The 14,308-nt window shown below is 47.4% G+C and overlaps 1 long non-coding RNA gene across 1 annotated transcript in view; it reads right to left on the reverse strand.

Annotated features, from left to right (window-relative positions):
- The window catches only part of LOC118691520 (uncharacterized), a 94,650-nt gene that overhangs the window by 6,349 nt on the left and 73,993 nt on the right, over nt 1–14,308 (reverse strand). Inside the window, exons 4-5 of the long non-coding RNA XR_004981020.2 lie at nt 8,721–8,865; nt 8,261–8,372 (exon numbers count right to left, since the gene is read on the reverse strand). This is a non-coding gene — a long non-coding RNA (uncharacterized LOC118691520). The remainder of the gene's footprint in view (nt 1–8,260; nt 8,373–8,720; nt 8,866–14,308) is intronic.

Genomic DNA, 14,308 nt, shown 5'->3' on the forward strand with positions numbered 1-14,308 from the left:
GATGCTTTTAGAGAAGACCAAGTCCAGGAATAAAAAATCTAAAATCCAGGAGCTGATTTCTTTTCTTTCTTCTAGAGATCAAACGTTTTTGTTTTTAATAAACCCAACGACAGCCACAAGCCTTGGTTGTTGACACTGATTTTTTCCCTGAAATAATGAGCTGCGTGACACCTTGGTTATATATGGAAAACAGCAACTCTGTGTACAGACAACATTCCATTTCTGTGTACTGCTGTTTGAAAAGCAAGGGAGAAAAGGTCTTTCTGATCATCCACAATAAGTTATTTTCTCGGTGCTGGCTTGTTCTGTGCAAGACAAATGAAAGGAATAACAAAGCAGGATGTTCACAAAAGAACCAGGAAGATTTTTGAGCTCGGTGATTGATCTGGATGTGTTCATATATAGGCAGGAAGAAAAGGAGTTTATGCAAAACATTTTGCAGTCGCCACTAAATGGATTTTAAAGCTTTGTGATTCTGGTGGAGCTTTTCCAGCTGAGCCCTCATGTCCTACCTGGCTTTGGGGTGCTGATGTCCTTCATGCCAGGGGGATCTGGCTGCTTCCCACCCCTTCCAGTGCCAGCAGCAAATTCCTGCTGATTTCCAGCTCTCAGTTCCCAATGGAGCCATGGAATCATGGCATGCTTTGGGTTGGAAGGGTCCTTGAAGGTCATGTCATTCCAACCCCCTGCCACCTCCCAGGCTGCTCCAAGCCCCATCCAACCTTGAGTATTTCCAATATATTGACCTAGCAAAAAATAAAAGTCACACCCTTGGGCCATTCAAAGCCCTCATTTTATGTTCCTATTAAAGGAAGAGACCTGGAGGAGGAAGCAGGCTGAAATCCTGGGAAGAGGCCATCCTGACCAGGGGATTTTCTGTCCATGGCTCTCTGAATTCTCCCAGATTGCCATGAATTCTCTCCCTGACTTAGGCAGAAAAGCAAGTCAGGGAAGTGACCCATTCTTCATCCTCCAGACATATTCACTTGAAACACAAAGAAAGGAAAGCAAAACACAGAAAAGACAACAACGTCCTGCCTGCCTTGGAGAAGGGACCTCACCCCTGCATCCCACAGGTTGTTAAATCTACCACACACTGCATCTTCTTCTATTTTATCCCAAGTGGAACAGACCCAGCCAATCAGGGAAACTCAAAACTGGGAAGAAAATACATTTACTAGGAAAAAAGTAGCATTACATAGCTTGTACACATGGTAACAGCATTAACAGAGGCTATTTTGCCTTGTCATTCAACTACATCCTGCTTGAAATCATTCCTTCAAACACCACCTAAAGCACGGATATAGTGCACAGAGGAAAACAGGAGCTATCCAAAATCTGCATCCCAAGTGCCAAATTTGCTGAGTTTCCTTTTATTGTAAATTTCATGTAACCCTATCAACCCTCATTTCTGCTCTAAAGACTCTCCCATGACTGTGGCAGAGCCCTTCCTGCACGTCGTGTCCCTGAGCACACCTTCAGTGCCTCAGCACCACAAACCCACTGTGCTTTAAATCAAACCCTGCACTCTGGAGCTTCCCATCTTCCAAAATCCCTCTCTTTGACCTTGCTCAAGGGCAGGGCTGTTTCCCCCATCTGCAGGGCAGTGTGAGATGCTGCTCTCAGCCCTGCAGTGCATATGGTGCTCCCCATGCCGTGCCCAGGCTGGCCTGGGGCTGGCTGGGCAGGTGCAGCACAGGCTGCTGCCCTGCTGCTGATTCCTGCTCGTTAGTCACTCTCCCCTCTCTTCCCCCCAGCTCCAGTCATGCTGTTCTCCTCTTTGCTGGAGTGTTAAACCGAAGTAGGAAAGGCATCCTTCAAAATATTCAATCTGTCAGGATTTTCTTTTGACCTTCTTCAGGGTCATAGAATAGTTTGGATTGGAAGGGACTCGTGAAGTCATCTAACCAAGCACCAAAATGGGTCAAAATAGGTTTTTTCGCCTTTATCCAAACATTTTTCATTATGAAGGAGGAGTAAATTACATTACACACAACAGCAGGCTGAAAATCTGCTTGAATTTTTGAGTCCAATTCCCACAGCCAGGGAGAAGAGGGATTTTTATCTCACCAGCACATGAGACTGATGACACTTTCTTTAAATCTCACTTTGTTTGGTTTCTTCATTAGAACAAGAGAGATTCCTGAGTGAGGAGCGGGTGGGTACCCTGTGGGAGGTTTCACCCACCTGGTCCAGGTCAGGGATCCCCAGCAGCCCCCTGATGCTGCCCCAGCATGGCACGAGGGGATGGGCTGTGCAGGAAGCTCAGCAGGATGCAGAAAAACCCAAATCTTGCATGCGGAGTAGGCAGGGAAGAGGGCAACCACGGCAGATGGCAGAGCTGAGGCAGCACCCAGTGGCTCGTGCTGCATGACAAGCTGTCAGCTCTCTGGGAACAACAACCACCCTAGAATTACACACAGCCCTCACACCACAGCTCCCTGCCTGCAGAATCCCTCCCCACAGCCCCCAGAGCCTCAGAGGCACAAAGAGAAGGGTGTCACACTGATGCCTTGATGGGCTTACCTAAAAACAGAATCAAGGGAATAAAAAGCAGGTTTGGTTTTGCTTTTGTTTTTGTTTTTTTTAAGGACATTCAGGTACATTTTGGGCAGACAAAGCCCCCCAGGGACTACACCCAAAATGGTGATGGGTCACGGGTTTCACACTTTTATAAGTTTGTTCCATTTGCACTTTGGGGGTGAATCTGCCAATTCCAGCTTCAGGTAATGAAGTCATTGAGCCCAAGTTTGCTCCCCCAGCTCCCTTTTGTTCCCATCTCTGGGCCCTGAGACAGTGAGGTGTCCTTGATTGCCAAGCCTGCAGAGGAATTGTTGTGTCTGCCCCAAATGGGGAAGCAGCAGCTCCCACTGAGTGTGGAGTTTGGAGTTATACACTGAAGAACTGCAGGGTTATGAATATATGGAAAATAGAAAATCTAAAATCCCAAGGCATCAACACCAGCAAGGTGCACTGGGCAAGCCTCTGAGAGGGGAGAGGGGCTCTGGCCTGGCCCCATCCCTGCCTGGGCCCAAGGGCACTGGGGGCTCTGCCCTGCCCTGACACTGCCCTCACCACATCACATCACTCAGCCAACACTGAGAGCATCTCTGAAAGCCCAGCACGCACAAATCTCCTATTTTAATGCCAAGGTCCGAGTCAGAGCAGAGAGTTTAGAGTTTACTCTCTTTAAGATCTATAAAATTAATTACTGGTCACTTGACAAAATAAATTGATCCTATAATAAGGTTTCTAAAAATGCAATTGGTGTACTTAGTTAAATTACATTTGTACACAGCAGCAAGTTCCTCCCTGCCTTACACCTCCCCTAATGCTCCCCTCAGTGAGTATAAGGCTGGCAGAATTTAACCTCTAATATAAAAGTGGCATGCACTTATTTCCCTGGGGAACTGACCCAATCCAGAACATTGCCTATTTATAGCACTTTCAAAAATAAATCCTGAGGCAAGAGAGTAGAAGGGCTGTTAGGAAAGGCTATATTTGTTGATAAAACTATGGATAAAAGTAATATAGCTGTGTGTTCCTATCCAGAGTTACTTTCAGTGGGTGTTATAAATTTTAAATTGTTACTAAAACTGTGTAACTCAGAAATAAAGTGGGGCCTGAAATCCCAGAATTGTTTGAGTAGGAAGGGACCTTAAATATCATCCAGTGCCACCCCTGCCATGGCAGGGACACCTCCCACTGTCCCAGGCTGCTCCCAGCCCAATGTCCAGCCTGGCCTTGGGCACTGCCAGGGATCCAGGGGCAGCCACAGCTGCTCTGGGCACCTGTGCCAGGGCTGCCCACCCTGACAGGGAAGAATTCCTGCCCAATATCCATTCCCCTTTGTCCTGTCCCTCCATGTCCTTGTGAAATGCTGCACAGGCAGGCAGAGCTCCCTGCTGGACCCTCACCAGTCCAACCCTGAACATTTCCTCCCTCTGTGACCTGCAGCAGGGCGGTGGCTCTGAGACAGCTGAGATGAAAGCAGGGATGTTCCACAGCTCAGAGCTGTGAGACAGCAGGAGGAGCATGGGGATCCACTGTGCCTCTGTGACAGCAGCCCTGCAGAAAGCCCTGTTGGAGGAAGGAGCTGGCTCGCCCCAAACCAGCACGGACAGTCAGACAGCAGACACGGAGTGAAGCTATTTGGCAACACAGATGGGCCCTGAGTCATTTCTTGGATCTGTCTCCAAACACAGTGTGACAGTCAGAGCTACAGTCGGGCTTTGGAAGAGCTTGGCAAGGAGCAGACAGTGATAAATGTGCCAAATATCTTTTGACCTTCTAACTGTCCCATTTCCCCGTGGCTTTGTCCTGCCTGTGGCTGCAGTTGCCATCAGCCGAGCCCACAGCACAGCTCTGCAGCCCCAGGGACCACATCAGTTCCTGGTCTGGAGAGGTTTTATTCAAAAAAAATCCAGGATACTTGAGGAAAGCTCACTTGGAGCTGACTCACTGAATAATCTTTCAGAATCACATCCGCATTTGGCCTGGAGCAGAGGAGAGATTAGAAATTCCCCATCTCTGGTTCTCATGAATACAGATTTCCATGCATTCATCCCCTGCCCATGGCACTGCTCTGGCCCTGCCCCACTGCAGCTGGAGGTGCAGGAGGAGGGATCACAGGGAATGTTTGCCCGTGGGAAGCACCCCAGCCTCGGGAGCCGGTCACTGGGGACACATGGTGGGGGCAGCCAGGAGGGAAGAGGCGTCCTTTCAAAAAGAACCACAATCCTTTCATTCTCCGCGTGTTTTTCTGGAGAGCTGGGAGCGTTTGTCCCCTTTCATTCTGCCTGCTGACTTTTATCAGCAGAGAGAAGCAGGCAGGAGTGACACTGGAGCAGAGCAGCCTCCCCGCACCAGCAAAGCGCGACTCAAAGTCACGGCGCCGACTTCCTGTGATGAAATATTGATCCAAAACTCTGTCACACAAGAAGCAGTTTAAAATCACCTTGTTTTTATGTACAAATCTTTTCTTTTTTTTCCTACTGCAGCCTAGCGCTACCAGATCACTTTTCTAAGTTACATACGATTTTTTAAAAAGGCAAATATACCTTGTGAGGAATTTCAAAATAAATTATTGTTTTCGGCTTGAAATTTTTAAAATTCATTGTCATTTTTTTCAGCAGTAGTGAAATAAAAGGAATCTCTTTTTCTTATTCTGTAGACATTATAACTTATCAATCCTCTCTTCTTTATCCTTTGGCAAAAAGGAAAAGAACATAAAATAAATTGGAAGAAGAATTTTCTTGCAGCAAAGTTACCCAAAACTATGATCAATGTTCTCCAAGCAGGAAAATCTGAAGGAATCAAAGGCTTCATGAAACATTCATGGCAACAATATGCTGACAAATAGTTTTTCAGTCAAAACTTTTCTCTGGCTCAAGTTAACATGGCCTGTGTGCGTTCAAGAACTCATTTCTGGAGCACCAGAAGGCCAGAAGGGTTTAGCTCATCAAGCTGGGGTTTTTTTCCAAACAAACTCCACAAATCCCTTGAGGTCGCTTGATGGAGCTAAATAAACTCTCTGCTTCTCTTGGATGTGCTGACTCAGCTCCCATCCCAGCCTGGGTCCAGGAAGGTTCCTGAGCTGAAGGACAGTGAGCAGGAGCTGCTCAGCCTCCAGGTACCCGTGAGAAATCCCTCCATGAGCAGAAATCCCGTTTGGAGCCAGCCCAAGGCAACCAACACAGCCAAGGCTCCAGCCCTGTCCCCCTCTGCTGCACAGACCTTCCAAACCTGGGTTTTGCCCCATATCTACTGGTTTGTTGAATTGTGAAATGATTGTGTGCTGATCATTAGAAAAACTTGCTGCAACAAGGTAAAAATTGGGATGAAAAAAATCAGGTGGCATCCCAGGAGCCATCACTAATTATTTGGTACCTAATGAGTGACACAATTCGCTTGTTGACCTTGTCAATCTATGCAGAGTTCTAACTAATTAATACAAAACTGAAACTACCAAGGGTCTGAGATGGTTTTGGTCGACTTTGACCCAGAGTGGCACCTACACTGATCCTGGCACGTTGTTAGAGCTCAGTGACACAGGGCAGGAGGCACCAGAACACAAAATGCTGCTCAGATGAACTTGGCAAGATTCTGGGAATAAAATTTCATGGCCTGAAGCTGTGCCACCTTGCTGGGCTAGCATCCAATGTCTCCTGTCAAGCTCCATAAAGCCAGGGTAATGAGTGAGGAGCACCTGGCTGGCCCAGGCAGGGCTCTCTTCAGCCAGCACAGGGCTCTGCTGTCACCTGGGCAGGGCCACACCAAGTCCTCACCAGGAAAGGACAACTGGCCTTTGCAGGAGTGGCAAAACCCAAGGGACAGCTGAAACAGGAAAGCTAAAATCATTGCTGGTGCTGTTGTGGAAGGCTTTCAGTCGTGGCTTTTCAGGGTGTGAGGATCCATCAGAGACTCAAGAGCCCTTTGGGGCTCTTCAGGAATAAATTCAAACCTATGAAAGCTTCCAAGGTGTTTCAAGTGAACAAAACTGGTGTGTACAACTACACCCTTGAGGCTGGAATCAAATGGAGACAAAGGGTTGCCAGAGTGGAAGACACCTTCCACAGAGAATTCACTCACTTCTTTCCTTGAACTCTCTCTCTGTCTCTCAATTGCACCTTTCATTGATAGATGCAAAGTAAGACTAATGAACTATTGATAACCCTGGCACAAAGGATTATTAGACAAAGCAATTTCATTTGGGGGGCATTGATTTATATGTCACAACCAGAGTACAAATGAAGATGGTAGTTAGGAAGGATGAAGTTGAATGCTAAACAGGTGGGCATCCTGTTTATTCCTAACTCCTCCTTAAATGCACACAGACACATTTACCTGTACCTCTGGACATCCTAATATCATTAAAGATATGGTTGCAGATTTTCTAGTAATTAATGGTATTTGGAGAGAAACCTGAAGCAACCCAAATATTAAATCAGGGCTGATGTTTTGAAGGACCTGAACCTTGCCAAGACATCAGACTGAACACTTGGGTTTGAACCGGGGATTCCCAAAAACACACCAAAGAGATGTCCAGGCACAGAGGGAATCCACAGGTAAAAGCAGGTGAAAAGAAGGGGTTTGTCCTAAACCAGCTCAAGCACAGCCTGAAATGTGCCTGAGATGGAGAGGCTGGGGCAGAGGGATGGGTTTTACCATGGCACACTCCATGCCCTGTCTCCCATCAGCCTCTCAGAGAGCTGGAGCCAGCCAGAGCCATGGAGCTGCTGATCAGCATCTGGGAGGAAATAACTCTGCTCCCGAGGCCCAGGCAGCCACTGCTGCCACATTTTAATTCTCATTCTCTGTGGCATTCACCTGACATTTAATGTGATGCCAGCTGCTGCATTGTTGTGAAACCAGGAGTGAGCCTTGCCCCCTTTTGGTGAAAACAGAAGGAAATTTCAAAGTCTAAGACATAGACACCTGGTTTTGTGGGCTGCAAAAAGGCAACCAGCCCCCATTTTTGTCTTTAAAAGCTCTGTCCAGCTCTCCACCTCTTAAAAGGCACTGCCTTGGCCTCTCCCCAGCACAAGGAATCCCTCCAGATCCCAAAGTTCAGATAAAACAATAGAAGGGCAGTGCCCACGTGATCTGACAGTGCTAAGGCAAAACCAATATCCCAGGATTCCCAGAAAGCTGCTCTGCTTGTGGCTTCAGTCTGGAAAATGGTAAAATAAATCTGAACTTTAATGAACTTCCAGAGGAAAAAGGTTTCTTTGTTTTAATACAAGCCACAACAATAGGACATTGCCCTACCTTAGGCTCTGACACTCAAGACCCATCTCCAATACTCCAGGGATTAAATTATTTTCTGAAAGCCAACTCATTCCCACCATTATTACTGCTATAAAGCTGTGATGTTTTTTGCTGCCCCCCCTTCTATTTTTTTTCCAAGGCTAGAAATAGATTGAACTGGCACTTCAGGATGCTGAGCTGCAGTTTCAGTTGAGCTCTGTGCTTCACAGAGATTTATCAAAAATGACAAGATTCAACATCTAGGAGATGTCTTGTAGTGCCCAGGAGCTCAAAGAAGATGCAGCAGTTACAACAGTAACCAGAGAGAAATAAGAAAAGTGGTAGAAAAAGAAACACGTGGTGCTTGAAAATCAAAACTCTAGCAGGAATGGGCACTTGTGCAGGCCAGCACTGGCCTTTAGTGAGCAAAGAACCACTAAGCCTGCCTCCTCCAAATGAAAAACCAGGGAAATCAGCCCTTCATTTCAGCTATAAACTGCCTGGCAGGTACCTGGCAGAGGCCACAAGCTGCAGAGGTTTTCCCCTGTTCCCTTTGCGAGCAGCGTGGAATTGGGTAGAAGTGACAAGTGTCTGTCTGTGATCACTCCTGAGCTGAGCCATCCCTGGAATAAAACACAACACCCCATGAGTGCCTTCTCTTTTTCACCCACGTGCATGTAAAGCAAGTTAGATGTGAGAAAGGCTAAGGAAAAATGGGAATATCTGGACAGTAAATATGTGTGAAGTGTAAAATCACCTCCCGGGCATGCTCAGCCTCTGCCTGGACAGCTCAACAAACCCCAGCAAACACTCGTGGCTGAGAACACCCTGCAGCCAGACCCCACCACTCCCACTGCCATGGAATCCAGCCAGAGGGAGGCACTGCTGGAGATGGATCCCACCAGCAGAAGCAGCAGCATCCTTTCAGTGTTCAGAGCAGGAGCAGCAGATAAAACAGAGAGATCAAATACCTGGGGCTGTTTCCAAGGCGTGCAGTGAGTCAGGCAGGTCTCTGCAGAGAGAGAGTGGAGCTGGAGACAAAGGCAGGGAGAGAAACCTCAGCAAGAAATGAGCACACCCAGCTTTCTTCTCACAAATAATGCTTCTAATAAACACCTGCAAGAGATAGCATTGACAAACAAAAAGGCTGCATAACAAAAAGGGATCTGCAAAAGAAAACTCGGCAGTAAAAGAGTCAGGGAGGAGGTTGTAGGTCTCCTAATTCCTTTACAGAGGTCAGAGGCAAATTCCCCCACGAAGAATCAACACACCCACCCTGCTCCCCTCCCCTCCCCGAGCCAGGACCTTCTCCTGCAGAGATGTGGAAAAGCCTGAAGGAGTTAGGCTAATCCAGGCAGGAGCAAAATGGAAATAACTCCCACAAGACCACTGGGAAAACTTAATCCAATCTTCTCTTGTGAAGCAGATATTATTCCCCTTTTACTTGCCTTCAGTGGTGATAAAGTGCAGACAAAGGAGATAAGGGACTCACACACCTCACATTTCAGCACTCCCAGTAAATACACTCCTCGCTTTCGCTTATCTTTCAGCCTGGTATGGATTTCCTTTTAGTAACCTCCTGAATTACAATCAAATTATACTTCCAGGGCCATTGAATTGCATGGCTTGCAATACCTTAATGGGTTCTGTTCTGGCTGCTCAGGAAGGACTTGTAATCCCTGTCTTCTTCTATATTTCAGGGAGCCTTAAGGACGTGTTTCAGTGCCAGGCAGAACAGCCGAGGCCCTCGCTCACCAGAGCCACACAAACAGTGCATGGGCAAGTGAGCCGTGGCCTGGAGGAAAAATATCAACAGTGAATGCTTCTTCTTTTGCCTTGCAGTGCCAGCCAGGGTTTGGGTGGCACAGTGATCCCAAAACTCTCTCAGACACGAGTTCTGTGTGATTTACTGGCACGGTCGATACACCAGGTGCCGGCTGGTCTGCAAAATATTTGAAAATAAATGGAAGTTTTAATGCCCAGGAAATGGTGCAGAGTGCCACGTTCCTCCTGACAGCTTATCTCTTAGATGGGCTTTTATCCTGCAATAAAGAAATTGTTGCTTTGTTAGTTATGGGCTCTGCAGCAAACAAAACTCAGAGTGTGGTCAGGAGCTTTGCTGGGCTGAAATCAATTTTTGAATTATACAAACATTTAGGTAATTGAAATAGAGAGGGGGAATAAACACAGGCTGAAAGTGTAAAGAGCCCTCTTGTTCTGGAGAGGATCTGGAAGAATCTCAGGGATGTAAAATGCCCCTCGTGCACCTGCCAGAGCAGGTCCCAGAGCTGCTGCACCAAAGCATCCCCAGGGAATCCCTCTGAGCACCCAGTCCACAAATGCTCAGAGGAGAAGCAGGGACACTCTGGGGGAACAACATCTGTGCCTTCAAGGAGGAAAGAGCACAAAGACCACGGAAAACAGCTCGGTCTGAAATGTGGGGCTCCCTGCAGTGCCTCACCACAGGGAACAGTGCCAGGCACAGGGGACAGTGGGGACCTTCCACGTGCCACCACCATGACCTTGTGGAGCCACCAGCCCGTGACACTCGATGCTTTCCAGCTAAATCAGCAGGTTCACTGAGCAAAACTGCACACTGGAGATAATCAGAGCAGGAACAGCCCCTGTCTGCAGCTAATGGGGGGGGGGGGAGATAAAAAATCTCCCTCCTCCCTTTATTCATCCTGCTGTTTGTAAAACCTTATCATGCTTTTTCCAATTGTATTCCCAATAAGCCGCCAGGTAAGAAATAGTGTTTGCCAGCCCTGAAGAGAAGTAATCTTTGTTGGCAACATTTCTCGGGGAAAAAAACTGTTCAAATAAGATGTGGGAGGAAATTTCCCCCTCAGACAATTTGAGGAGCTGTCGACAGGCAGCAGATGAAAGGCGAGCAGCGCTGGATGCCGCAGGCCGTGCAGGGAACACAGGCGATGGCTTCGGCAGCTCTGGGTTCAAATGGAAAATTAATTTCTTTCCGAGGGGATCCAAAGTGCTTTTCATGCTGTCCTTCCTTGAAACACTTGGTGATTTAATTTTGCTGAGCGCAGAGAGGGATGAGAAGCGAGTCGCTAAAGGAGGAGCTCTCCAAACACAGCCCGTGCGGCTCCTGAGGCAGCGCCGGGGTCACCCTCACCCTCCCAACTTCTGGGCTTGACCACAATATTCTCTATTGCTGCCCTTCATTTGGAGCAGGAATCAGCCTCCACGAATCAGGAGTTTATTAAGGCAGACAGGATGATTTCTGCTGGCCAGTTCAGGGTGGAATGAGATGATCTCTAAGGTCCCTTCCAACCCAACCCATTCGATCATTCTGTGATTAATTTTGCACTGGTTTTCCCCAGCATTAATATTTCTGATGACAAAACAAACTGTGACAGATGTGTTCTACCTTAAAACAGACATGCTGCCTTAACAAGAGGAGAAAAATGGATGAATATGAAAATAGGCATCATGAATATTCAGAGACATTTGCAAATTAAGAGACTTCAACTGTGTCCTTGTCCTTTGTGCGTTTTCCACAAATATTGAAAGGGGAACTCTCCTGGGAGAAGCGTTCATCAGCACAGCAAGTTTTAAAGAAGGAACCCAGTCAATCTACAGCAAATATGCACAACATGAACATTGTGTGTATTCACAGGAGAAAGATGATTCTGGGAACCTCCAATTAGGCAGCAGCAGCTTTTCCTATGGTGTCAGGAAAAGAACTAAAGAAAAAAGCCTTATTTTGATAAATTTTTCAGCACAGATTTTTGAAATGGGAAATACAAACATGAGAAAAAGACAAACTTCTCCCATGAATTATTCCCTCTGAATTGTGAGGGGGGGAATGCCCCCTCGAGCCAGGCTGGGACTAGCAGCTACCCTAAGTCAAGTGTGTTGTTAACTGGGGTTAACACCAGGCAGCAGCTGAACCTGTGTGTGCTGACCTGCCTGAGAGCCCTGGCTTGGGGCCCCCAGCTCAGGAATCTGCCGAATGAATTTTTAATCACCCAGCCTTCATCTCTGTGTGCAGCCTGACCTGCTCGTGGGGTGTGCTCAGTCATCACCAACCCAGTGCCACCTCTGAGGCTGGGGGAGCTGCATCCTTGTCCCAAAAACCCACAACCATCCCTTTTCCCTTCCATAAGCACTGCAGAGGGGCTGTTTCTGTGTCTCTGGTAAGACACCCCAAACCCCAGCAGAACCCAAAGCAGCAGCAACATCCCATATTTACCCTTTCAGTTTAATCCTCACAAGGAAGGGACACAAAAACCTCTCCCCACCTGGAGGGGGAACGCTGAAACATTGCAAGTGGTCCAGTTTTGTTAAATTTCCCTCAGAGATGCCCAATAACCTTCAAACAAACCCAATTCATAACACCACCAGATGTGCTCATTTTGCTTTTCATGGCAATATGCTGTGAGAGGTCTCTGGGTGGGAAGTAACAGCCCAAACAAGAACAAATTTTCTGTTTTGCTGGTTTGAAAGTGGAGCTTTCAATATCCTGGCCTGTCTCTGAGTTTTTATTTAACTTGGGGAATTTTTCAGTTTACAAAATGGCCCGACAAGGATAATTAGGGTAGAAACATGCCTGACAATTCCAAATGCTCCCTGTCAAGCATATGGGCTAACACCTATTTTTTATTAATTCCCTGGTTTTCAAAGGGTGATACAGTTGTATTAGAAGCAGTGTGTAGGTGGCTCATTTTTCCCTCCTCACATTCCCTTTGACAGTAGTTTGAAATAACATTCATCAAACAGTATAAAAGAAGTCGAAAGAAATTAATTAAGCAACCTAGAAGGAAAAATAAGATGTCTTTCCAACAGGACTTGCATTATTCAGGTTTATAGTGCTGCACAGAGCAATTTTCTGGGAAGGAAAGGCAGGATAATGGTGTAGCCCTGCTCCACTATGAAACAGCACATTTGGAGCATCACTGGTGGTAAGAAAGTTCTGAAACTGGGAGTTTCCCATTGAAGATTTGCTCTGAATAGCATGCAATATATACATATATAAATATCTATTTGTTCATATATCATTGCTGGCACCTCCCCCAGAAGGAATTGGAGGTTTCTGATCCCTTCCTGCCTTTTGGCATTCAGGGTTGAGGGCAGAGATGGTATGGCTGTGTTTAATTTAATCTTGTCAAGTGAACAAAATCCCACTTTTCAAAAGTCCCTGTTGTTCAAGGGTGTTTAAACAAACATTGTCCAGGTTCTGCCCAGCAGCCACACGTGGCACTGCAGGGCTGGATTCCAGCTCTCCAGCTGTACTGAGGATTATCCATGGGCTGCACACTTCATGGCACACACTCCATTCCCCTCCCTGTCCTTGCCCAGGCTCCTCAGCCTCCTCCTGCTGCTCCAGCTCTCCCTGTCCCCAGTTCTGATTGAATCCACCCAGCAGCACCTCAGGGAATCCATCTGTGGCCTCGCCAGGCACAGCCCTGGTGAGGAGTTACCCAGCCATCCTCCTCCACTGAGCTGCTGCCAGCTCTGGCTTGGTCACAGGGCTTGGGGGCACAAAATTCCAGCTATCCTGCTCTGCTCCTGAGGGATGGGCTCAGCACTGCCCTTCCTGCATCCAGCCAAAACAGCCAGAGTGCACCTGACCTCCCATCAGTCCCCCAGTTCTAAAGCAATCCTGATTTAACAGGAGATCACTCACCAAAAAAGTTCCAGGTATCTAAAACAAGCACCCATTGAAATCCAAAAAACTGGTTATGAAAAGGTGGATGCAAAGAGCTCAGGATCTCATTGTGACTGCTGGCAGCCTCCCAGCTGCTTTACTAAACACAATCCTCAGGTGATTCCTGATTTCATGTTCAGATTATCAGCTGCTCAGGTAATAGCGCAGGAAAAGCCATGGATGTAACAGCACCAGGTTCTGGCACCCCCAATGAATCTGCTGGGTCTAAGGAGCCACAAGGGAGGGATTAACTGTGATTTATGCAAGAAACTTCCCAACACATCCCAAATCTTTCTCATCAGATGCAGGTTTTACCTGCGCAACCACTCGAGCTTCTCTCTGTCCTTCCTCCTCCCTGGCTTGAGCGCAGCAGTCAGGGCAGACCCAGGGCTGTCAGCAGCAGGGCTCCAGCCCAACTAAACCCAGCTCCACTCCAGGCCAGGACTGACCCCTGGGCTCTCCCTTAGTGCCCAAATCCCCTCGGGCAAGTCTCCATCCCTTGTGCCCATCCCAGGGCTGGTGCTGCCCAGTCCTGCCCACCAGGACTGACCCTTCCCTCTGGACAGCTCCATGGGAAGGCTCCTTCCAAGAGCTGAGGCTGTAATTGCTTGTAAACCACTCAGGCAGTGAGTGATACAGAAATCCAATGGTAATTGTAGCACAGGCTTGAGATTAATCTATTTTTGGCTTGTCAGACGTTCTTATGGACCTGGTTCAAGGCAGTCACTGAAAGCTGTAAAGTGTCCAAAAAGTGACAGGAAAAAATAGTTTGATTAAAACCATTCCAGAGGCAAATCCAATCTTCAAGACACTCTCTGAAACCTGTTGGTGCAGCCTGCAGATGAGGCACTGGTGAGTATCATCTGAGCAGAGACCTGGAGACAGCCACAA

This window comes from Molothrus ater, chromosome 11, assembly GCF_012460135.2.
Source record: "Molothrus ater isolate BHLD 08-10-18 breed brown headed cowbird chromosome 11, BPBGC_Mater_1.1, whole genome shotgun sequence".
In the NCBI taxonomy this organism is placed as follows: Eukaryota; Metazoa; Chordata; class Aves; order Passeriformes; family Icteridae; genus Molothrus; species Molothrus ater.